The following is a 24,085-nucleotide window of genomic DNA, read 5'->3' as shown; positions in this document are numbered from 1 at the left end:
AATTGACTTCCAGGGACACTTTTGAGCCAGTTAGTATGATGATAACTATCAGCATCAATGAACGAATTACAGTCAGTTTTTTTAATGTAATTTTTTGTTTTTAACGAATCATTCTCTACATAGATGGTGAGGTCGAGAAAGTTCACTGTTTCTGAACTAATATCAAATGTTAGGCGGATATTGAGGTCATTGGAATTTAGATGTTCACAGAACAGTTGTAAATCAGGCTTGTTGCCCCTCCAAACACAAACTATGTCGTCGATATACCGACGCCACAGCACCAGGCTGGCACCAAATGGGTAATTTTGCCACACCGCTTTGATCTCCCACCATGCCATAAATAAATTGGCATAGCTTGGTGCCAGCCTGGTGCCCATGGCGGTGCCGGTTAACTGAAGGTAATAACCACCATTAAACCAGAAGTAATTGTTTGTTAAAATCAAGGAAATACCCTCTAGAATAAAGTTTTTCTTATCTTCTTCCATCTCTTCCTGATCTAAGAAATATTTTATCTCCAACAGCCCTTTGTTGTGATCGATGATTGTGTAGAGGGAGGCTACATCTGATGTTATTAGTGTTAATCCTCCCTCCCACTTAATGGTTTTTAAAGCATCTAGAGTGGCGATGGTGTCTTTCAGATAAGATTGTTTTTTTTGTACCATTGGTTGTAACAGGTGGTCCAAGAAATGGGACAAATTTGAAAGAACAGAATTTGTTCCGGCCACTATTGGCCGACCAGGGGGTTTTGTCTCATTTTTGTGAATTTTGGGTAGTATATATACTACCGGGATTGATGGTTTTTCAATCATAATATATTCACTTTCAGATGTTGTAATTACACCTTTTTTGTGTACAATTTGAGAAAAGTGGACAGCTTTCCACTAATAGTCTCAGTTGGATTGCCTCTTAATTTTTTGTAAATTGCTGTGTCAGATAGCTGTCTTATAATTTCGCTGTTATAATCTTCCACATCTAAAATTACAATACTACCTCCTTTGTCTGCGGGTTTTATGACAATCTGGTCATTCTCCCGCAGACTCTTGATGGCTTCACGTTCCTTTTTTGTTAAGTTTACATTTTTGTCTGGTTTAAATTGAATTTTTTCTAGATCGTCACATACCAGACGTTCAAAGGTCTCAATGAAACAGCCCTTTTTGTGAAGAGTGTTTGCGTTCCATATATCAATCCGGAAGTAGCCGTCACTACCGCTTCCGCATGAAGACCCGGATATCCGGTTAGCGGGATTATTCTATACCGCATACCGATACAAACAGCGGGAACGCTGTATGCGGAAACAAGAACATGATATGGACTCTCCGGAATGGACGCTATTTAGCTGCGCTAATGTGTATTCATGATAATGTAAATACTCCGTTTTATTCTTTTAATGCCTTCCTGACATAATGTATTATATATAGAAATGTCTTTTTGTTATATATTTTATGCATATCTTATGAATTTGAATTTTAAAATCGGTACTCCAGTACAGGTTTTTTTATTGCCAAATGAGGTTGTTTGTTGGGCAGGTATAAATACCTTTGCCCTATCCATACACTCCACACCTTGAAAAAGGACCAGCATATAATATAAGAGAACGCCAGTCATATAATGCTGCTCCCTGCTATAATTACACCTGCCCTGCCTGTTCCCCGTCTCTGCTCCATCACCTCTGACCCTGTTAGCAGCCGTGACTGATGCACAGCAATTACACTTCCATGACGCTGACACCAGCTAATAAACCAACTTTGTCAGCGGATAGGGTAAAAGCATGGTCAATGTAATAAACAGTTTGTAAGAGCAATAAAAGATATATTTTCTCATTAATTAATCAAATATCCTGCACATCGTCAATGATGGACTTAGTTGTCTGTACGTGCAAGACGATAGAGGACATCACAAGCAAAGGCCATGAATACATCACCTGCTACATGGTACCTGCTATATCACTGCCGGCATCAGCAAGTGTGTATGCCCTAGCCGATAACGACTCCCCCCCCCCGCCGCGCTGGGTCCCATTGCCCACGATATCATGTTGGGTACTCATGACATTGTGTAGGGGTAAATTTACTAAAATGAGAGTTCTATTGAAGATGGGATGTTGCCCATAACCACCCATCGGATTCTATCTATTATCTTCTAGAAGGTACTAACTAAATGAGAAGTAGATTGTAATTGTGGGACCTAGCCACCAGGGAGCATGGCCTACAAATCATGTAACTTCCGTGAGTCCACGCCACATTTTCGCTGCTGTAGCTGCTAGCCCCTCTGTCTTGAGGAACAGAGCATCAGCCGAGCAACCATAGGCATGGAGGACTTCCAACCACCACCAATTAGCTGCCGCTGTGGCTTGGTACACTTTACCACTCCCAATCGGTCTCCACGTGGATGGTAAAAAAAAAAGGCTTAACAAAAATATATGTCAATCGTTTGAAGTGTTGATCATTGAAATGTTGTCTTGTACATGTCGACCATACCCAGATTATGGGGGGGAAAGCACTGGGTACTGTACCCCAGGCCCTCCTCTGTCATGGGGACCCCTGACCAGAACACAGTGACATCACTAGCTCTTAATACAGCCCTGATATTGGCCAAATTATGTTGACTTATTGACTGTCGGACTTATCGACCGGATACCCATTGATGTGCAATAAGAGTACCTTAATGGCTTAACGATCACATGGATATGCGTACGTTCATCGTCTAACTTTAAATTCCGCTCCTTGGATGTAAAGCGATTTTTCCAAGGTCACTAGAACTCTAAGTAGTGAAATCAGAGTTTCCACAAATCCGTCCTGTCCATTTTTAATCTAAGTCACTTATTATCATTATTACTATTCCATGGAAATGTGATCTAACGCTGCACATCCTAAAACAACAATGAACCTGGGGATGGTTAAAACTTAATTGACTTCCAAACGTTCGGCTGATTTTCATGCAAATGCATCTGTCACTTTATGAGCATCTCAAACTGTGTTTACTGCGGCAGAGAGTCGCTTTACATCTCAATCACTCTCATTTGTCCGTTCTCATCTCTCATAATACTTTGGATAAAAGGTTTGAGTAACAAAGGCAGTTTGTGATGCTTGGCACCCGATTGTATGAAGCTAAGTGCACTTACGTCTGTCCTTCCTGAACCTGCTGTCATTCCTATATATATATATATTGCAGAAGATGATGATAAAGACCTGCAGACGATGGTTCTCTGCTTTTAGTTTCCCCGCTGAAACTACGTGAAGGAAGAGTTAGAAGCTGCTCCCTGGTGACAGTATGCAAATACCCAACTCCTCTGTGCAAACCACTGACTCTGGGGGCTACAATATAAAAATACACATCCCAGAAGTAGCGGCTCTTAAAAAGAAGTTGCATTTTTAATCTTCGAGTTTTCAGCAATGCGGCGGCAATATAATGCATGGTCGGAATACAAATACATGGTAGAGATATGTCTACGTATATATACAACTAATTATTCTCAATAGGATTTGTAATGGTCTTTATTATTTGATATTATGTTTTATGCAGGCAGGTGTCTCTGCCTCGGCCTGAGTCTGCCCCCCCCCCCCCCCCCCCCCTTTATGGCGGCCCTGTGGACAAGCATAAAATAATTATAATTTAAATGTATAGAAAAAAGTGACCTAAAAAGAACAATTTCCTCTAATGGCAAATGTGTGATTTATGAATATATTTTCCAACAATCCTCTCCAAAGTACAAGCAACTTTCACAAAGCACCTTGTGGCTATTTGACTTTCAATGAACCATACAACTTAATTAATTAGGACAGCTTGAATTGAAGCAGTATTGATTTGGTTTGCAAATATAAACTCCCCCAGGACTCCCATTTCTGGAAGTTTGCAAGGTACAGTAGCACAATAGTCAGATGCTGCTCTCAGCACTGAAAGTCATTTCCAAAATGAGAGTGCACATGGTAAAATCCAGGTACTATACGGACATTTAAAAGGTGAATAAAAGGTATTACTAATTTAAACTAACTGTTTTTGAACTGTACAAGGGGATGATTGTATTATGGTAGTTGTTATTGTGTAGTCTTACTATTAAAGAAACAGGAGAATTTTTATATTCTGCAGATCTAGATGGACACCAAAGCGGAGATCACCCCAATAAGCCCCCCTTTGACTCCAGATCCCATGGAATTCAGCCACCCCAAGGGGCCCATTTATCATTTAATATTTGTGGATTATTCCCCGAAAACAGGTTTGGGGGTTTAGCCGCAAATGTTAAGTATCACCAGAATGTATGTAGGAGGGATCACAGTAGGAATCTCCGATCCCTGTTCGATCCCTCCTGCACCGCCACTGTCCGTATCTCCCTTAGGGCCACCGTTTGGATATGCCTGCTAAAAGCGAACCACCAGAGTTTTGTTCTACTAAATAATTTAATAATCTTAACATAAGAATTAATTATTGATTTACAATTTTGAGGAGCTGATTGGCTGGTTGTTTATCACTCTCCATTGCATTACTTTTGAAGCTTAGTGCACCTGGCCCCTAGTGTGCTCTCAAACTAAATATAAAACCTAGGATATCCCTGACATACTGTATTTGTGCTGGAGAATAGCAACCACGCCGGTAATATCAGTGTCAATGTTTTCTCGTGAGCCCATAATTATATTACCAACAATTCTATCACGTACTGTTAGTTTCAGGAGGTGCCACTGACAAAATGCAGGACTGGACCATGCCAGCGAATTAATTCTGACCATGTAGGTTTAGCCATGGATATCCTTAAAATTTGGTCTATTATGGTGACCTGAACATGGGCAGATGAATGCATTTTATGTGTATATGACCAAAAATAACCTATTTTATGTGAGAGGAGACACTTGGGAAGGATGCTAGAGGAGGCAGCAGCCATTTTTGGGGAGACATTTACTAGAGGCTAAAGGAAGCAGGAAGTGCAGGAGGTCTAATTGGCACTATTGTGTCAATGTAAGGCAGTCTTTTCCAGCAAGTTCGCACCCTGCATAGAGAACACGCCCATTTTGGGCAGGTGCAAATATTTTATTTTTACATTGTCTATGGGGAAGGTTAGTGTTTGCACTGGGAACCACATTGTCTAATAATTGTCTAGAAGTGGCCATGTACAGTACTTGCATGTAATCAATTATTTTGTGAAATTACCCATGTTAGCATGAATTAGTGGAGATCAAACAATGACGCTGTTTGAAGAATGCATGAAATTAGTATCTGACTGGTTCATTACTACAAAGCATAATAATCTAACAGAAAAAAAAATAGAAAATTAGTTTAATTAGAAAATATTTAAAAAAAATGCACAAATACCTCTATGAATTCTATTGTTTAATAAACTTTTAACCTAACGATTTATTACCATAAATCTCCTTTTACATGTCTATCAGTACATAATGCACATAATATGCAATACAACGGTGGGCAGTGTAATTAGTGAATTAATAATTATATTATTACAGGTTGAGTATCCATTATCCGAAATTCTCGGGACCACGAGCATTTTGGATAATTGGTTTGGTACTTGTGTATTTGCGGGTGTGGTATAGTAGCCCGACAGTCGGGATTCCGACAGTCATTAGTCAGATGACAGAATCCTGACTGCACAGCATGGGGAGCGCAATGAAGCCCCTATTTTATTAAGCCACCTATTTTATTCTCCCTCTATGGGGGTCGTGGACGCCAACGAGGGAGCAGTCGGGATTCCGACGTCGGAGGAATGACTGTCGGAATCCCGACTGTCGGGGAGCCGTCCGGCACCCGTATTTGCAGGGCGCCCAATTAGCATACGTATGCTAGCGTAGGGCAATTGCATTGCATCGCATCGCACGGCCCGTTTTAGTGCCATACGATGCGTGCGATGCGATCTCAGTAGTTAATATGGTATGGACATTAGGCAGTTAGCGTAGCTGTGCTTTCAGAATAAGCGTAGGCTGCACATATAGCGTAGTCAGTCAGAACTTGCGTAGTGTTCCCGGTCCCTGTCAGATTCAGTCAGAGCTGAATAACTGACAGTAATGGCTGCATCAGGGAGAGTAGAAAACACGAACGAAAGGACAGTGATGGCTGGTGAACCTGTGAGCATATTCACCTTGCCAAAGACAGAGGAGGAGGCTGTTTGTTTTTTCCAGCACCACAATTTGCTTCCAGTCATGCAAAATTGTGTGAACGGGCACCCGATGCGCCTAACCATGAAACAATGCATGTGGTGCTGCCAGATCAAAGTCTGTCGCAAGAAGGTGAGCCTCAGAGCGACGCATTGGTTCCCGGGGTGCCGTTTACCCTTCCTGACCCTTGTCCAATTTATATATTCCTGGGTGGAGGAGCTGACAACTGTAAATTATTGTGAACGTGAACTGCAGTTGTCTAATAAATTCACTGACTCTGCACCCCCCCCCCCCCTCCCATCATCACCACAACCACCACCCACGGCTCTCCCACAGGAAGATTCAAGATTGCGCCGCAAATGGCTGCCTAGGAACTGTGCATATGTATCATGTGTTAACTGTACTGTCCCTGTTTAACTGTACTGTCCCTGCTTATATTGCTACCTACCTGGCTGCTGCAGCGACCAGTGGCGCCTGCTGATGGCTGCCTAGGCGCTGTGCAGCTCGGCGGGTATGTGTTCCCTGTGTGATAAATGTACTGTCCCTGCTTATATTGCTACCTACCTGGCTGCCGCAACGACCAGTGGCGCCGCTGATGGCTGCCTAGGCGCTGTGTAGCTCGGCAGGTATGTGTTCCCTATGTGATAACTGTACTATCCCTGCTTATATTGCTACCTACCTGGCTGCTGCAGCGACCAGTGGCGCCTGCTGATGGCTGCCTAGGCGCTGTGCAGCTCGGCGGGTATTTGTTCCCTGTGTGATAAATGTACTGTCCCTGCTTATATTGCTACCTACCTGGCTGCCGCAACGACCAGTGGTGCCGCTGATGGCTGCCTAGGCGCTATGCTGCTCAGCGGGTATATGTTCCTGGTGTGATAACTGTACTGTCCCTGCTTATATTGCTACCATTAGGTCGACATGCTAAAAGGTCGACATGACTCTAGGTCGACATGGGAAAAGGTCGACATGATTCTAGGTCGAAAGGTCATTAGTTCGACAGGTCATTAGTTCGACAAGGTCATTAGTTCGACATTGTCTATGTCGACATTCACAAGGTTGACATGGGGTTTTTCACTGTTTTTTTACCTGAATGTCAACACAGTCGACATGGACACAGTTTAAAGTGCACTGCATCCCCTCGCATCGCTCGCTGCGCTCGCTATGCGTCGGGCACGGTGCCTCGCTACGCTCGGCACACTATTTTATTCTCCCACCACGCCCTAGTGGATGGTAGGGCATGAAATACCGCCTGTCGGCACATGTTGGCTCAAAAAACAGTGAAAAACTCCATGTCGACCTTGTGAATGTCGACATAGACAATGTCGAACTAATGACCTTGTCGAACTAATGACCTGTCGAACTAATGACCTTTCGAACTAGAATCATGTCGACCTTTTCCCATGTCGACCTAGAGTCATGTCGACCTTTTAGCATGTCGACCTAATGGATTCGACCTAATGACTGTCGACCATAATGCAGTAGACCAAATGACCGCATCCCCTCTTTACTTATCTCAAAATATCTCCCAACGTGACCACTCCGCTCTGCACAAGATCTGCGTCTCTCTTCTGCAGGAATCTTCAGCTCCCATTCACTATTACAGGACTTTCGCTGGGCTGCCCCCACGCTATAGAATACCCTCGTATGCACAATAAGATTTTCCTCTAGCCTCCAAACTTTCAAGCGTTCTCTGAAAACTCACCTCTTCAGGCAAACCTATTAAATTTAGGTATTGTCCACGTAATCCTCAGAGGCAGTTATGTATTATATAGCTTCCCTTCTGGACTTGCAACTTGGTGGGACTGCTATGCTACAGTATTACGGATGCCTGTCCTTGTGTTTCCCTCATATTTCCCTATTGACTGTAAGCTTGCAGCAGGACCCTCCTACCTCCAAGTCTGTCTGTTTTTACCCAGTTTGTTTTATCGCTGTCTACAATTGTAAAGCTCAATGGAATTTTCTGTGCTATATATGAAACTGTAAAATAAATATGTGATTAATATTATTGCGAGGTGTCAAGTGGCTTAACCAGTACTGTAGTTCATTGAGAAGTGAAGGTACAGCTATACTTACTGTTAAAGTGCTAGAGGCATGACGTATAGGGTGTAGCAGAGCAGGGTTCTGGATGTGGGTAGTGGTGTAGGTGCTGTACCAGTTGGGATTTTGAAGCTAAGGGGAGACGTCCATCTCCTACTATGTCACACTACACAGTAACCCTAATAGTAATTATTCCAGAGATCATCTTAGTTAGGAAATGAATGCTCCACTGAGGGAGCCATTGTGGGTAAGTGTAGTAGCACTCTCTAACTCTAACAAAAGCTTTCTAAAAACAGCTCTCATAAGACTAACGGCGGCGTCCATTGCATTCAAACAGGTTGTAGCTGTCATATAGCTAGTATGTTATATAAAATTATACTTATTATTATTAGTGTCCTATTGGTTGCTATAGGCAACAACTCCACCTGACCTCTTTTTGAAAGGTTGATACATATCCCACTAAGGGCAAGATGTATCAAGCTTTAAAAAAAGTGATAAAGTGGAGAGTGATAAGCTACCAGCCATCAGCTCATAACTGGTATTTTTCCAATCTAGTCTGTAACATGACAGTTGGGGGCTGTTTGGCTGTTTTTTTATTACTCTCCACGTTATCACTTTTTGAAGCTTGATACATCTGGGCAAAAGAAGGATACAGTAAGTCCAAAAATGAAGAATGAAGGGGGTGATTTATCAAATCTTAAAATGAAATAAAATGGTAATTTAAATAAAAGGGCAAATTTATACAAGCTCAGAGAGAGATAAAGTAGAGAGAATATACTCACCAATTGGCTCCTATCTGTCACTTTATAGGCTGTGTTTGAAAAAATGACTATTGGATGCAGCTGCGGCTTCTACTTGTCCGGATGGGGAAGGGGGCCAATCTCCTCCAGCACCCTCCCCTACCGGTGATTGAGGCGGAGCTTAAGTTTGGTAGCATTGAGAGGTGGGGTTTAAGTCCAGGGGTGGGTAGGTGAAATCTACCACTGGTGGTGATTGGTTCATTTGTACTTTTCTCTCCACTGAATCTATCTCCATGATTGAAGATCCATAAATCTCCAGCTACTGTAACATTGTAAATAAATACGTTTTCTATGTGAGTTTTAAGTCTTTTTTAGCATCTATCTATTGACTGCTGCTTATGAGATGTGTTTCCCGTAATTTGAGAAAAATAGGAAATTATATATTCTATCATATTTTATTTCTCGTTTCCAGTGGGAAAGTAATACGACTTGCTCCATATCATTTTATCTTTTGGTTGAAGTTGTCTTGTAAAGGTTGCGGGAATCAGACACAGCCACATAACGATCTTCCATTTTTAAACCTTTTTTTCCATGTTTTGCACTGAGAACAGAAGTCACAGCGTTTCCAATACATCATCACACGGACAAAGCCCCAACTAGGTGACAGCATCTTCTAATCAATACTTTTTGATTCATGAGGCTCATTAAATATTTCCAGAACCTAATTTTAGGAAAATAATCTTATGGTTTATCACCATCATCTGCCGGGATATTTGCTATCATGTGAAATGATCTCAAAATAACCAATCGATAATGTAAAAATGAGTAACAATATGTCTTTACCTTCTGGCCTTCTAGCCTGGGTCTCTGTAGGGGAATTATAGCCGCTTACTGCATGGACTATAATGACAGATTATAAATAAGAGATAAGGCAGCCTGCGTCATGGAACCTATGGACCACCAGAGACTGTTCTACATTGTCTTTGTCTTTCTCAGAAATGCATCAAATAACTGTATATGCTACAGTAAGCAAAGGCGTTAACTACCCTAGGTGCAAGGGGTGCAGCGTCTATAGTATAAGTAATATGTTTTACGTACATTTATCACCATCAGTTGCTAAATAGGGGGCCTTTACAAACTTTTGCTATGGGGCCTACAAATATCTAGTTACGCCCCTGACAGTAAATAATAGATTTTCATCCCCTACAGTGGTGTAAGTTCCTAATAGTTACCTGGAGGCAATATACAGTTTGGTGGCATGTGGTGGATGTTCCTGGCATTGCTTCCTGGGGCTAATGTTAAAGGGCAAATATTGACAACCTCAGGGCCATATATATATATATATATATATATATATACTAGGTGATTCATCGTGCCCTACGGGCGCTCTTCACACCGTCGTAAGGGGCTGCGCCCCCTTAATTTGTGAACTTTTGTATTGTGAGAAATATGGTTAGAATTGAATGAAAGATGGCCTGTATTGCAACTGGAGTTATAGGTGAAATGTGTTAAATAGAGAGCATATGATGTGGAAGGGGGTGTGTGCATTGTTTAATTAAAAAGCGGTTACAGAGTAAGATGTACATTGATAGTGTGGAGGGTACATTGACATTTGTGGGTGTGGGGGGGGGATGCGGTCAATTTGCCGGCGGTCGGGATCCCGGCGTTCAGAATCCCGACACTGGAATCCCGACCGCCGAAATCCCAAAACTTTCTCCCTCCGTGGGTGTCCACGACACCCATAGAGGGAGAATAAAATAGCGTGCCGAGTGTAGCGAGGCACCGGGCCCGCTGCGTGGCGAGCGCAGCGAGCCCGCAAGGGGGGGCGATCCACGTCCCCCCCATGTCGGGATTTCGGCGGTCAGGATTCCAGTGTCGGGATTCCGACCGCCGGGATCCCGACCGCCGGGATTACGTATCGGATCCGTGGGGGGGTGTGTGCATGTTGTTTAGGTGTGTGTGACCATCACGCTCCGCAGGTCGGACTGCCCATACCTGCTCCAGAATCATCTCTGACCTGGACCGGACCTGGCAGCGTCGGCCACCCGCTCTGCTGCCCGCCCGCTGGACCGGACCTGGCAGCGTCGGCCGCCCGCTCTGCTGCCCACCCGCCCGCTGGACCGGACCTGGCAGCGTCAGCCGTCGGCTCTGCTGCTGCTGCTACCGCCGCCGACGCCTCCCGCTCCTGTCTGCCGTGCTCCTGGCCGCCGGTGTAAGTAAATGAATGTGCGGGGCGGCTGAAGCAGGGGGTGGACTGGGCTTCTTGTTTTATTGTAACGTGTTTTTTGGCCTAAACTGATTTAGAGATGCCAATCCCGGGATCCCGGGAATCCCGGGATTGAGCATTTTTCAATCCCGATTCCCGGGATTGAAAAAATGCCCCGGGATTGGCATCCCTAGCGGGAACATTAGCTACACAGGGGATGAGTGACAGATCTGGCTAAATATATAAGATATATATATATATATTGCAGAGTGCAATGCTGCACACCCAATGGTTACAGCCTTGAAGTGCTAGACCACATAAATGTAATTAAGTAGACTTAGAATCAGAGGCAAGCACATTCTGTTTCATCAAATGATACAAGTGGTTACAAGTATACCAGTGTAGACAGCAGCACAGGATGGACGTCCATAGGTAGATTATTCATGCTCGACGGCCGTTTCGGTTGTCTGTCACCGTCGTCAGGAGCATGAATAAACTGGCCCCAGGATCAGATATATATGGCATAGACAATTAAGCGAAACTGGACACACCTGCTCACCTGTCCAACCAGCGACGTACTATCCTCCGTTCAAATGCATAGACCCAGGTGCACATGGATGACATCACGTAGGAGCCAGGTAATACCGGTCACCACGTGTGTCTCCAAGGCAAACAACTGGGACGTAGATAGCCGGCGTCATCACCTGCAGCCGGAAGCTAACTAGGGGTGTGACCCCAGTCAGCGTCCGCTGTCATAGCAACAACTAGACGGCATCTTATGACGCAGCGAGTGAAAGCGCTGTAGATATGGTGGAAACCTGAAAAAATCAGGAACCACCAATCCAGCATTGCTAAAACAATGCCGCTCCACAAAATCACAGGTTGTCATAACTGGTTATCGATTTTCATCGAATCGCCAGCGACCACCTAACGAAGGGACAAATTAAAGAGGCATTAAGTATGAAGTCACCTGGTGTGGGCGGGAGGTGTGTCCATTACATGTCATCGCAATACTCCAATGTCAGAATTTAACCATACACATCAACATATGAAATATATCGGACCATCACACAAATACAGACACATATAAAGCAGAAGAATAATGATAAACATATCAAAAAAGTACGAATCATAAGTAGCTATGGAATGAATGATCTTCATTTAGTCCTTTAGGGGAAACACAGTCCAACTGGTGAATCCAGTAATATTCCCTTTGTAATAGGAGGTTTCCACGATCTCCTCCCCTTCTCAAGGGTGGGACATGGTCAATGGGTAAAAATCGAAAGTCCTTCATTGTATGCTTTAGATTGAAAAAGTGCCTAGCCACAGGGGGGGTATTGGCATCCATTGTGACAAGAGCCTTTTTTATAGAAGAGCGGTGCATTGTAATCCTCTCTTTAAGTGTCCGTATAGTTTTCCCTATATATATCAGCTTACAAGAACAAATAATTGCATACACAACATATCGAGAATCACAATCTAGATGGTATCTAATTGGATATGACATTGCTGTAATGGGATTTTGTAAAGCATTAGTGACTAACACAAATTGACAATTGACACATTTGGTACATTTAAAACTCCCATTTTTTGGAGACAACCAATTTTGATGCTTTATGGGTAACAGATCTGATTTGGCTACTATATCTTTCACATTCCTACTCCTCTTGTAGCAAAACATAGGAGTGTTTTGACAGAATAGACCCATAATACTATCAGACTGCAAAATGTGCCAATGTTTAAGTACAGTTTCTCGTATTCGTGTGGATGCTGTCGAATATGTGCTCACAAAAGTCATTCTATTTGATTCTTGCTTTCTAACAGTAGCTGAAAGGGACTGCTCTTGGGGAAGATCCATGCAACGTTGTATGGCTTCACAAATTTCATGCTGAGGGTATCCCCTCTCAAGAAATTTGTCACCCATCTCTAGTAGTGCAGCAGACAGTTCATCAATATTGGATGTTACTCTTCTCACCCTCAAGAGTTGTGAGAAGGGTAAACCACGCTTGAGGGGAGTCGGATGAAAACTGTCTGAGGCTAATAACGTATTTTTATCAGTCGGTTTCCTAAAGATTCTAGTCACCAATGTGCCATCTGTAATACCCACATTGACGTCCAAAAAGCTAATTTGCGACTCACTGTATACCATAGAGAATCTTATTGGAGTGGGCAAAGCATTAAGATAATCAACAAAGTCTGCCAAGAGTTCGGCTCCACCAGTCCACACCATGAACAGGTCGTCTATGTAACGAACGTAAAAAGTTATAAAAGATGAAAAAATGGAATTTGACATAATGTACTGATTTTCGTACATATGCATGTACAAATTGGCATAGGCTGGGGCCATATTAGACCCCATAGCCGTGCCTTGAAGCTGCAAATAAAAAGCATTTTCAAACAGAAAATAATTTTTAGTGAGCACAACCTCCATCAATAACAAAAGAAAATTTACATTCGGACCTGCATAGTGTGGACTGGCGGACACCAAACTCCTGACAGCATCTAATCCCTCCTTGTGTACAATGTTTGTGTACAAACTTGAGACGTCAAGGGTCACAAGTAGTGCGTTTGGGGGTACAGTGCCTAATTTTTTTTTTTTTTAATTTAAGAATGAAATTCTTAAATTGAAAAAATTAGGCACTGTACCCCCAAACGCACTACTTGTGACCCTTGACGTCTCAAGTTTGTACACAAACATTGTACACAACGAGGGATTAGATGCTGTCAGGAGTTTGGTGTCCGCCAGTCCACACTTTGCAGGTCCGAATGTAAATTTTCTTTTGTTATTGATGGAGGTTGTGCTCACTAAAAATTATTTTCTGTTTGAAAATGCTTTTTATTTGCAGCTTCAAGGCACGACTATGGGGTCTAATATGGCCCCAGCCTATGCCAATTTGTACATGCATATGTACGAAAATCAGTACATTATGTCAAATTCCATTTTTTCATCTTTTATAACTTTTTACGTTCGTTACATAGACGACCTGTTCATGGTGTGGACTGGTGGAGCCGAACTCTTGGCAGACTTTGTTGATTATCTTAATGCTTTGCCCACTCCAATAAGATTCTCTATGGTATACAGTGAGTCGCAAATTAGCTTTTTGGACGTCAATGTGGGTATTACAGATGGCACATTGGTGACTAGAATCTTTAGGAAACCGACTGATAAAAATACGTTATTGGCCTCAGACAGTTTTCATCCGACTCCCCTCAAGCGTGGTTTACCCTTCTCACAACTCTTGAGGGTGAGAAGAGTAACATCCAATAATGATGAACTGTCTGCTGCACTACTAGAGATGGGTGACAAATTTCTTGAGAGGGGATACCCTCAGCATGAAATTTGTGAAGCCATACAACGTTGCATGGATCTTCCCCAAGAGCAGTCCCTTTCAGCTACTGTTAGAAAGCAAGAATCAAATAGAATGACTTTTGTGAGCACATATTCGACAGCATCCACACGAATACGAGAAACTGTACTTAAACATTGGCACATTTTGCAGTCTGATAGTATTATGGGTCCATTCTGTCAAAACACTCCTATGTTTTGCTACAAGAGGAGTAGGAATGTGAAAGATATAGTAGCCAAATCAGATCTGTTACCCATAAAGCATCAAAATTGGTTGTCTCCAAAAAATGGGAGTTTTAAATGTACCAAATGTGTCAATTGTCAATTTGTGTTAGTCACTAATGCTTTACAAAATCCCATTACAGCAATGTCATATCCAATTAGATACCATCTAGATTGTGATTCTCGATATGTTGTGTATGCAATTATTTGTTCTTGTAAGCTGATATATACAGGGAAAACTATACGGACACTTAAAGAGAGGATTACAATGCACCGCTCTTCTATAAAAAAGGCTCTTGTCACAATGGATGCCAATACCCCCCCTGTGGCTAGGCACTTTTTCAATCTAAAGCATACAATGAAGGACTTTCGATTTTTACCCATTGACCATGTCCCACCCTTGAGAAGGGGAGGAGATCGTGGAAACCTCCTATTACAAAGGGAATGTTACTGGATTCACCAGTTGGACTGTGTTTCCCCTAAAGGACTAAATGAAGATCATTCATTCCATAGCTACTTATGATTCGTACTTTTTTGATATGTTTATCATTATTCTTCTGCTTTATATGTGTCTGTATTTGTGTGATGGTCCGATATATTTCATATGTTGATGTGTATGGTTAAATTCTGACATTGGAGTATTGCGATGACATGTAATGGACACACCTCCCGCCCACACCAGGTGACTTCATACTTAATGCCTCTTTAATTTGTCCCTTCGTTAGGTGGTCGCTGGCGATTCGATGAAAATCGATAACCAGTTATGACAACCTGTGATTTTGTGGAGCGGCAGTGTTTTAGCAATGCTGGATTGGTGGTTCCTGATTTTTTCAGGTTTCCACCATATCTACAGCGCTTTCACTCACTGCGTCATAAGATGCCGTCTAGTTGTTGCTATGACAGCGGACGCTGACTGGGGTCACACCCCTAGCTAGCTTCCGGCTGCAGGTGATGACGCCGGCTATCTACGTCCCAGTTGTTTGCCTTGGAGACACACGTGGTGACCGGTATTACCCGGCTCCTACGTGATGTCATCCATGTGCACCTGGGTCTATGCATTTGAACGGAGGATAGTACGTCGCTGGTTGGACAGGTGAGCAGGTGTGTCCAGTTTCGCTTAATTGTCTATGCCATATATATCTGATCCTGGGGCCAGTTTATTCATGCTCCTGACGACGGTGACAGACAACCGAAACGGCCGTCGAGCATGAATAATCTACCTATGGACGTCCATCCTGTGCTGCTGTCTACACTGGTATACTTGTAACCACTTGTATCATGGATTCTGCTGTATCAGACTGCACCTTGTGATGAAATGGATTGTCCGTTTATTTGAAATATAAAAGACTTTTTTTCATTTGATGAAACAGAATGTGCTTGCCTCTGATTCTAAGTCTATATATATATATATATATATATATATAGAGCATAGGACTGGCACTTGGAACAATGGGGGTACAGCGGTGGAGGTGCCTTCCACGGAGGTGATATATAGACGAGTATCCAAATAGTTGCACTAAATGAAGACAGGAGGCGGCACTCTCGTAAATAGTGAAAACTGTATTCAAATCATCAAAGTGGGTAATGTGTCAGCAAACAATGGTGTCGACCAGTTTCGGAGCCGAAGCCCCTTCCTCAGGACAACTGACGTGGCAAAACAATCAAAAGTAATACTGTGCAGGGTGACCAGAATTATACAAGATACACATATAAATAGTAAAATACACTTACGTGACTCATGAGTGAGCTGCTGTGCGGCGGGACGGGGCTCCGGCAGCGTGTATACGTGACGCGTGACGTCAGTCAGTCGTCACGGCAACCCGGCGGCGTCTGTCCCGGCGCTCAGACGGGAGCTGTGTGAGGACAATTTTAGAAGAGCGCAACGTTAATTACAACGAAAGGCGCACTGTGTTCATTATAAATAGCATTGAAAGTGACATATGTTTTAAAGTGCAAAGTGCTCCGATAGAAAAATAGAATAAAAAGGTTAAAAACATGAATGACACTGCCTGTGCAGTCGTGGGGATTGTTAGATGCAAACATAATTATTGAATGGTCACGTAGGTGAATTTTGTACAGTCATAACATATATTGATATAAATTTACATACAAACAAATGGGCTGGTACTCAATATTCAGCCAAAGATGGGCTATGTGATATACCTGCCTTGCGTTATGCTGTACACACTGACATGTAAGTACTAATGGTAAATTGAACCCCATTATAGATCCCAAATAGAGGGATTTACTAACTTACAGAAAAGCCTGAAAAGAATGTACAATTCTATTATATTTAGATCAAGCTATTGTTTAATATATGCTCAGGTGCCTAAAGCACCATATAGACAGAAATTTTGAGAAGAAAAAGACCTTGTGAATGTTTACAAAAATATATTTAGAGAAGTCTTCTCATTTAAGCCTCGAGGGGCCACTGTGTCCAATACATGGATCCAGTGAGTTTCTCTTTGTAATAGTTTCTTAAGTCTATCACCACCTCGTGGAGGCATGGGTACATGTTCTATAATTTGGTGTCGAAGGTTAGCCAATGTATGATGGTAATTTTTAAAGTGGCGGGCCACTGGTTGATCGATATCTTTCCCTGCCAAACAATTCTTAATGGCCGAGCGGTGTGCTGTTGCTCGATCACGAAAAGGTCGGCTGGTTTGGCCAACGTACAAGAGCCCGCAGGGGCATTTAATGACATACACCACAAAAGATGTGGTGCATGTAATCACTTGATTGATTTTGTACCGATGGCCAGTTCGAGGATGAATAAAAAACATGCCAGTGTCCATGTAACTGCATGCAGTACACGTGGGACACCGGTAACAGCCGGGCGCTTTGATTTGTACGCCCATGGGGGCCACTGGAGACAAATTGGTTTTAACCAAGATGTCACGTATGTTACGACCTCTTTTGAAACTGGGCATCAGCTTGGTTTTGGCAAAGCACCGGAGATCATGGTCACTTGTGACGAGAGGCCAGGTAGCATTAAGTACACGCGGTAAAGCGGCACTTGTTGAAGAGAACGTGGTAACAAAAGGGATTTTGTTATTGAGGTCTGTTTTAGGACGGCTAGTGAGCAGTCTAGACCTAGGTATTGTAAGTACCTCTTGTTTTTGTTTTTGTAGAAGTTGGTAGTTATATCCGCGTTCTAAAAATTTATGGACTACTGAGTCCAAGGCCTGGTCTAATGCATCATGGTCACTGGTGATGCGTGCGATGCGCAACATTTGAGACCGTGGTAATCCCTTCTTCAAACTGGGAGCATGGTGGCTGCCGTGTTGAAGAAGGGTGTTACGGTCTGTGGGTTTGTAATAGACGGTGGTTCGAAAGCCACCATCCTCAAGGTGAATAGAAACATCCAAGTAATTAATCACAGAAGGGTTACACTGCATGGTCAGTTTGATAGGATTATCTAACGAATTAATGTTGGACACAAGTGTAGTTAGATCCTCCTCGTCTCCCCTCCAGACCATCAGGAGGTCATCAATATAGCGGGAATAAAAAACAATATTTTGAGAAATGGTGTTGTCAGAAAAGAAAAACTTGGTTTCTTGAGCAAACATAAAAACATTAGCTAGCGAAGGGGCCACGTTGGACCCCATTGCGCATCCTGTACGCTGTAAATAAAAATTACCGTTATGTAAAAAGTAATTTTTGGTTAACACAAATTCAAGCAATTTCAAAAATAACGTAATATCAAGTTGATTAAATTGATTGTTAATCAAGAATTGTTTGGCAGGGAAAGATATCGATCAACCAGTGGCCCGCCACTTTAAAAATTACCATCATACATTGGCTAACCTTCGACACCAAATTATAGAACATGTACCCATGCCTCCACGAGGTGGTGATAGACTTAAGAAACTATTACAAAGAGAAACTCACTGGATCCATGTATTGGACACAGTGGCCCCTCGAGGCTTAAATGAGAAGACTTCTCTAAATATATTTTTGTAAACATTCACAAGGTCTTTTTCTTCTCAAAATTTCTGTCTATATGGTGCTTTAGGCACCTGAGCATATATTAAACAATAGCTTGATCTAAATATAATAGAATTGTACATTCTTTTCAGGCTTTTCTGTAAGTTAGTAAATCCCTCTATTTGGGATCTATAATGGGGTTCAATTTACCATTAGTACTTACATGTCAGTGTGTACAGCATAACGCAAGGCAGGTATATCACATAGCCCATCTTTGGCTGAATATTGAGTACCAGCCCATTTGTTTGTATGTAAATTTATATCAATATATGTTATGACTGTACAAAATTCACCTACGTGACCATTCAATAATTATGTTTGCATCTAACAATCCCCACGACTGCACAGGCAGTGTCATTCATGTTTTTAACCTTTTTATTCTATTTTTCTATCGGAGCACTTTGCACTTTAAAACATATGTCACTTTCAATGCTATTTATAATGAACACAGTGCGCCTTTCGTTGTAATTAACGTTGCGCTCTTCTAAAATTGTCCTCACACAGCTCCCGTCTGAGCGCCGGGACAGACGCCGCCGGGTTGCCGTGACGACTGACTGACGTCACGCGTCACGTATACACGCTGCCGGAGCCCCGTCCCGCCGCACAGCAGCTCACTCATGAGTCACGTAAGTGTATTTTACTATTTATATGTGTATCTTGTATAATTCTGGTCACCCTGCACAGTATTACTTTTGATTGTTTTGCCACGTCAGTTGTCCTGAGGAAGGGGCTTCGGCTCCGAAACTGGTCGACACCATTGTTTGCTGACACATTACCCACTTTGATGATTTGAATACAGTTTTCACTATTTACGAGAGTGCCGCCTCCTGTCTTCATTTAGTGCAACTATTTGGATACTCGTCTATATATCACCTCCGTGGAAGGCACCTCCACCGCTGTACCCCCATTGTTCCAAGTGCCAGTCCTATGCTCTATATATGTATTTGGATTCCACGCCAGGACTCCTAAAGTCTGGTACAACACCATTTCTCAAAATATTGTTTTTTATTCCCGCTATATTGATGACCTCCTGATGGTCTGGAGGGGAGACGAGGAGGATCTAACTACACTTGTGTCCAACATTAATTCGTTAGATAATCCTATCAAACTGACCATGCAGTGTAACCCTTCTGTGATTAATTACTTGGATGTTTCTATTCACCTTGAGGATGGTGGCTTTCGAACCACCGTCTATTACAAACCCACAGACCGTAACACCCTTCTTCACCACGGCAGCCACCATGCTCCCAGTTTGAAGAAGGGATTACCACGGTCTCAAATGTTGCGCATCGCACGCATCACCAGTGACCATGATGCATTAGACCAGGCCTTGGACTCAGTAGTCCATAAATTTTTAGAACGCGGATATAACTACCAACTTCTACAAAAACAAAAACAAGAGGTACTTACAATACCTAGGTCTAGACTGCTCACTAGCCGTCCTAAAACAGACCTCAATAACAAAATCCCTTTTGTTACCACGTTCTCTTCAACAAGTGCCGCTTTACCGCGTGTACTTAATGCTACCTGGCCTCTCGTCACAAGTGACCATGATCTCCCGTGCTTTGCCAAAACCAAGCTGATGCCCAGTTTCAAAAGAGGTCGTAACATACGTGACATCTTGGTTAAAACCAATTTGTCTCCAGTGGCCCCCATGGGCGTACAAATCAAAGCGCCCGGCTGTTACCGGTGTCCCACGTGTACTGCATGCAGTTACATGGACACTGGCATGTTTTTTATTCATCCTCGAACTGGCCATCGGTACAAAATCAATCAAGTGATTACATGCACCACATCTTTTGTGGTGTATGTCATTAAATGCCCCTGCGGGCTCTTGTACGTTGGCCAAACCAGCCGACCTTTTCGTGATCGAGCAACAGCACACCGCTCGGCCATTAAGAATTGTTTGGCAGGGAAAGATATCGATCAACCAGTGGCCCGCCACTTTAAAAATTACCATCATACATTGGCTAACCTTCGACACCAAATTATAGAACATGTACCCATGCCTCCACGAGGTGGTGATAGACTTAAGAAACTATTACAAAGAGAAACTCACTGGATCCATGTATTGGACACAGTGGCCCCTCGAGGCTTAAATGAGAAGACTTCTCTAAATATATTTTTGTAAACATTCACAAGGTCTTTTTCTTCTCAAAATTTCTGTCTATATGGTGCTTTAGGCACCTGAGCATATATTAAACAATAGCTTGATCTAAATATAATAGAATTGTACATTCTTTTCAGGCTTTTCTGTAAGTTAGTAAATCCCTCTATTTGGGATCTATAATGGGGTTCAATTTACCATTAGTACTTACATGTCAGTGTGTACAGCATAACGCAAGGCAGGTATATCACATAGCCCATCTTTGGCTGAATATTGAGTACCAGCCCATTTGTTTGTATGTAAATTTATATCAATATATGTTATGACTGTACAAAATTCACCTACGTGACCATTCAATAATTATGTTTGCATCTAACAATCCCCACGACTGCACAGGCAGTGTCATTCATGTTTTTAACCTTTTTATTCTATTTTTCTATCGGAGCACTTTGCACTTTAAAACATATGTCACTTTCAATGCTATTTATAATGAACACAGTGCGCCTTTCGTTGTAATTAACGTTGCGCTCTTCTAAAATTGTCCTCACACAGCTCCCGTCTGAGCGCCGGGACAGACGCCGCCGGGTTGCCGTGACGACTGACTGACGTCACGCGTCACGTATACACGCTGCCGGAGCCCCGTCCCGCCGCACAGCAGCTCACTCATGAGTCACGTAAGTGTATTTTACTATTTATATGTGTATCTTGTATAATTCTGGTCACCCTGCACAGTATTACTTTTGATTGTTTTGCCACGTCAGTTGTCCTGAGGAAGGGGCTTCGGCTCCGAAACTGGTCCGACACCATTGTTTGCTGACACATTACCCACTTTGATGATTTGAATACAGTTTTCACTATTTACGAGAGTGCCGCCTCCTGTCTTCATTTAGTGCAACTATTTGGATACTCGTCTATATATATATATATATATATATATATATATACTGCATGTGTGTGTATGTGTACACACACACACATATATACATAAAGCCCCCTCCCCAAACTCCCCCATAGCTATGAGATACAGTCGAATTATCGAGTACACTTAGGTCGACAGTCTACACCATTGGGTTGACAGGGGGGAAGGTCGATAGGGGTCTAGGTCGACATAGGTGAAGGTCGACAGGTGTCTAGGTCGACATATGACAAGGTCGACATGGGTTTAGGTTGACATAGCATTGGGTTGACATTGTTTATGTCGACAGGTCGGAATGTCGACATGGTTATTTTTAGTGTTTGTGAGCCGACATGTGCTGACAGGCGGTATTTCATGCCCTACCATCCACTTGGGTGTGGTGGGAGAATAAAATAGTGTGCCCGAAGCATTGCGAGCGAAGCGAGTGATGCGAGGGGCTGCGGTTGCCTTCAAACTGTGTTCATGTCGACTGTGTCGACATTTGGGTAAACAAACATCAGTAAAAAATCCATGTCGACCTTCTGACCTGTCGATATAACCCATGTTGACCTAACGCTACTGTATATTAACCTAAACCCATGTCGACATTGTCCTATGTCGACCTGGACACCTGTCGACCTTCACCTATGTCGACCTAGACACCTGTCGACCTTCCCCCCTGTCGACCCAATGGTGTCGACCTAATGACGGTCGACCTTAGTGTGGTCGATAAAACGATCCACACCCATAGCTATCCCCCTTACACAGCTCTCCTATAATATACTATTCCTCACATATCTATCCCTTCCTCACAGGGACTACCAACACACCAGGCAGATCCTGCCTTAGGCATAGGCAAACTAGGCAATTGGCTAGGGCATTTGGAATGCCTAGGGGCATCAGCAGCTTCTGCTAATTAAAATGATATGCAGCATGCCTATATTCTCTGTGTGAGTGAGGCTGTATCTGCATATGAAATAGTGTATTCATGGAAATCACTGTAACATAGCATTCTGTATGCAAGTACAGCCAGTCGCACACAGAATATAGGCATGTCACATATTTCATTTTAATCATCGGAAGCTCCTTATGTGTCCTGGTCACATAGCAATGCAAATAAGATGAATTTTCAGCAAAAAAAGGCACCCAAAGTTAGCAGAACTGGCCAGGAGCTGCATGGCCTATTGAGTCAAGATGTATGAGGAAACATCTGTATCCAAGCAGAGGCAGAGGTCACAGTGTTAGAGGCTGTGCGAGTGCGGTCTGCGGGTGGGTTGGTTGTGCAATAGTGTTCGGCATATGTGTAAGGGTCATTATGTGTGTCATGTATAAATGCATTAATAATGTGCGACATGTGTAACAGGCATTATGTGTGTCATGTGTATAAGGGCATTAATAATGTGCAACATATGTGTAATGGGCATTATGTGTGTCATGTGTATAAGGGCATTAAAAATGTGCAACATATGTGTAAGGGGCATTATGTGTGCCATTATGTGTATGAAGGGCATTAATAAAGGTTGGCATAATGTGTAAGGGGCATTATGTTTATAAGGACATTAATAATGTGTGTCATGTGTAAGGGGCATTACTGTGTGGTATTATCAGGGGTGCCGAGAGAAAGGGGTAGGGGGTACAAATTACCCAGGCCAAAGTCTGATGGAAGGGCCCAGTGGGGGCCCTGGGCCCCCTCCCCTTAAGTGACAGCAGCAGCTGCAGCTCTTCTCTGCCCAGCACACACTGCTTTGTGCTGGGTTGCAGTGTGGCCATGGAGGTGCTTAAAAAACAATATTTTCTCAGGATTTTTTTCTAAGGGTATAATGTGAATAATGTGAGGAGTAAATGTACATAAGGTAAAGTGGTACTACTGTGTGATGTAACGTGAATAAGGGACACCATCGCATGATATAATGTGAATAAAGTTGCACTACTGTGTGGCATAATTTGAATTGGAGGTACTATTGTGTGGCCATGCCCCTTCCCTGCAAGAACACACCCCTGTTTGGGCTGCGCACCGAATGTGTGTACTGTTTCTATTTAAAATATTGCGGGTAGGAGCATCAAAATGATGATTGCTATGATGAGGGTTGATGGTGCTGGGAAAGGGGAGCAGGGTCAGAGGTGGAACTAGTGGCGGTGCTAGGGGCACCAGCCAAAATCTTGCCTAGGGCGTCATTTAGGCTAGGGCCGGCTCTGACACCAGGGTTTAAAGTGGTTCTGGAGAGGCGCTGAAACTCATTTCCACTGCCACCTCCCACCCATTAGGTGGAATCAGGGCCAATACTAGTGTTTTCTGAACCGCCCAAAAACTCAAAACTATAAAAAATGTGTCCTAACACCCATACTTTATTGAGGACAGTGGACTCACAAGGAAGACGTGTGGTCACACAATAGTACCCCCAATTCAAAATGCACTACACAATGGCACAATCTTATTCACATTGCACTGCATG

This window comes from Crinia signifera, chromosome 2 (assembly GCF_055691185.1).
Source record: "Crinia signifera chromosome 2, ASM5569118v1, whole genome shotgun sequence".
NCBI lineage: Eukaryota > Metazoa > Chordata > Amphibia > Anura > Myobatrachidae > Crinia > Crinia signifera.
Note: the sequence above shows the minus strand (reverse complement) of the source record.